Source organism: Ornithodoros turicata, chromosome 2 (genome assembly GCF_037126465.1).
Source record: "Ornithodoros turicata isolate Travis chromosome 2, ASM3712646v1, whole genome shotgun sequence".
In the NCBI taxonomy this organism is placed as follows: domain Eukaryota; kingdom Metazoa; phylum Arthropoda; class Arachnida; order Ixodida; family Argasidae; genus Ornithodoros; species Ornithodoros turicata.
In genome coordinates this window covers 118009950-118013427 of record NC_088202.1, presented here as the reverse complement: position 1 = coordinate 118013427, position 3478 = coordinate 118009950, and positions in this window count along the sequence as shown.

The following is a 3478-nucleotide window of genomic DNA, read 5'->3' as shown; positions in this document are numbered from 1 at the left end:
GTGCTCCCTTGTTCAAGAAAACCGAGTGTATTTCATTTCATTTCATTTCATTTATTTCATTCTACACAAAATATATCACAAACTAGAGACCATAGACATTGAGACCATAGACATACACATGTATATACGTCGTTTTCCTGTGGACACCGCCACATTGAAAGCACAGCGCCGTCTAGCCGGGGAAGCACGTTGAAAACTGTTCACCGCCCAAGCAAGACAAAGCACACGTGTGGTGTGCTCCGCGCCCGGTATCGCTTTTCTCCTTTCTGGTTTGGGCTATAAACAGTGGATGCAAAAGCGCTGGGTGTGAGGCTGGCTGGAAAATGGTGTATACCAGATAAAAGATACTCGGGCACGTGTTATCATAGAAGCGGCACACGATGCTCCCATACCGGAAAGCATTAGTAACCCCTCTATTGATCTTAAACCCTTGCTTCTTAACATCCTCTCCCCTTAATGTGTTACGAAATGTGAAAACTAAACACTCATTTGTTGGTTCTGAGTTAGTGTGGGTGTCGTCCTTTCAGACAACCTCAAACTCAAGGTATGAATCTTCAGATCACGTCACACGAGCTGGCTCGCCTTATTCTGCTTTAAACACCGAGCTTGTGGGTTCTGAAGATACTTTATGCCGATAATTAAGGTGGTGTGTGCAGATAAAGTCGCCCCACATTTGTGTATCTAAGGCGTTGCCTGATACTGTATATACGCACTTCCGTGGCGCAAACGGTATTGCGTTACTTCGTTAGCGGGTACAACACTGCACTAGAGTCAGTGCGTGGTGGCGATTACTGGTAAGTGCAATACTGACGCATCTTTACGCAACGATGACTCTAGAGGTACTAGGTTAAAAACGTATTGGCGTTCCCGTTAGGTGCACATGCGACCAATGCATGCAAATACCAAACGCAAAACAAAAGGTGTGCTGGCGTCGATAAAGTGACGCAGATGTGCCCAGAAGGCTGTTTCACAGAATGCGCTGACTTTTCGAGCCTCTGTCTCACACCTGTTGTGATAGAGGTGGTGGGGATAGAATTCAAGAAGATTGGTATGTGTCTGGAAAAGAGGCCGACGGGCAAGTATATAAGCGTGATTTTTTAGGTATTGCAGTATGCAAACTTATTACACTGTACACCAGCACTGTGGGCACTCTACCACACAGTGTAGGATATATCGGAGGTATTGACGACGTGCACAAATGTCACAACGCACAAAGTAGCAAGTGTTCAAAAATATTGCAAATGCGTATGATTTAACGGTTGTGCACATACATAGTGACAGTCACACTGCCCTAATATATGACAGGGTGACACACAACACTCCCTCAAACTTTCAATTGCATGTAGCTTTGTACAAATTTTCACAGAGCAGCTAAGTGTAACCTTTAGACAATAGACTTTTCATGGCCGAAGACTCATGTAACTGGTCAGAGGAATTATTTCACTTTTGAGTCCCAACCAACGTGAGACTAGCGATGTGCTGGCACCAGACTTGTGCACGTTACTCCAAAAAGTGATTGATTACCGTTAGCGTTAGTCTTCAGGCAAAAGGAATTGATTACTATTACAAATTACTCGACTCAATATGGAATTGAGTAACGAGTATAAAGATTACTCGGGCCGTTCTTTTCAATTTATGCAAAGCATTCCGCCTCTGTGTGCTTCGAAAAAAAAAAAAGAATAAAGGCCAACTCCCAAGTGATTCCAACAGCTGCAATAGCGCGAAAGACTCGGGCGTGAGAAGTAAGCAATAATATCTTGCATGTCTTTTGGCACGCCACATAATGTCGCGAGCGGACTTGTGTACTATATCACGTTCCGCAGGGTGTGATGACCGCTCCCGGTAGGAACGACAGCACACGAGATAGGGGTACCTTTGGGGTAGTTTGTGGAAGGAACGAGGCCAACACCAGTAAATAATGGGCACACAATTTAATCTAACACAAGAGATCTGTGCACAGGCTGCCGGCTCACCACAATTGGACGTTGTCCTTGGGGCACAATCTGTGACGGCACAGTGTTGATGGACGCTGTCGAGCTGCTTGTTGAGAGGATCCACGGTCTGAAGTCCGTTTCGGGCCTTGCGACACCAGTTGTTCCGGGTTCCCCGTCCGAGCGATGACTTCTTGCTGCAGGCGGTTCTGTGTCGAGTCTTGGTCGTCCGTCCTCACTTCTCCTCTCCTGGTTATGGAGCTGCTCCCCTTTTATGGACTCTCCGGTCACCGTTCCCACTCACATCCCTTGCTTAGGGAAAAGCCGGCCAAGTAATGAAACGGCTTCCTGGAATCGGCGGTTTCGTGTGAAGTCGTGATCGCCTTCCCTCTTCCCATCTGTCGCTTCAGTTTACGTGCCCTGCTAGCCTCCGCAGGCCACGGCTATTCCCTGCTTTGGGAAGAGTCGGGAAAACAGGGAAATTGCTAAAAAGAGAGTTTTCTCCGCACTATATCTTCGTGCTAGACGTTGGTTCGTCAACAGTTGACTTGGCTCTGGGTGGGGGCGTTCAAACAATGTCGTGCTGTCCATTCTTTCAAACGGCCGCTGTCACTCCAGGGGTGCTCATACACACACAAAGAAGATGCTCGTAGAAGTATACGACTGGTCTGCTCGATGGGCACATCTGGAGAGCCCATTTAGTTATTCTAGGAACCTCACTTCCTAGGAACATCACATTCGCCCCTTCTTTTTTTTGAAGACAAACGATACAGTCTGTTTGTCTTTACATCACACTTGGCGTCTTGTAATTTGGAAGTCGGTCTTTCACAAAAGTGCCGGACAGCTGTACACAGATGTCCACAACTACATGCCCCTTTCTGATACCTGGCATGGTCAGCACAGTCTTAGATACTTGGGAAACTATGTACATTATTTCAACTATTTTGTATTCGTTAAATATTTACAACTTGTATACCCCGACTTCGGAGGGGATATCTACATTCTGTGATTCTGGGCGTCGGGAGCGGCATATCTACATCTGTTGTCACTTGCTCGGTTTGGGAGATACGCTCACACAATTCGAGCACCGCAAAGTGATCCGGCCATGCCACACCTGACGGGAGTATGTCACACGTTTCTGACGTGTCAGCATTTTGGAGTTTACACGCTTCTGTAGAATCAGCCGCTTTATCACCCTGCTCGGAATTGGCGGCCGTATTCGATATCATTTGCAGTTCGTCATCGGGGTAGGGACCATCTCCGTGAGCCCTCTTTAGCCGATTTGCATGCACCGTAAATGATGATTGTCTCCTTCCCGCCCTTTGCAGCCGATAGACGACGGGTGTTACGACCTCCATGACCCGGTAGGGGCCCTCCCACTTAGGCTGTAGTTTACGTGAGGTGCCCCTTTCAACATGACCTACTTGAAGGTAAACTCGCTCTCCAATATTGAATTCTGGGTCCTCGGCTTTTGCGTCATGAATTTTCTTTCGATTGTCCGCGGCCCTTGCTAGCGTCTCCTTCGCGATATCATGTGCTACCTGCAA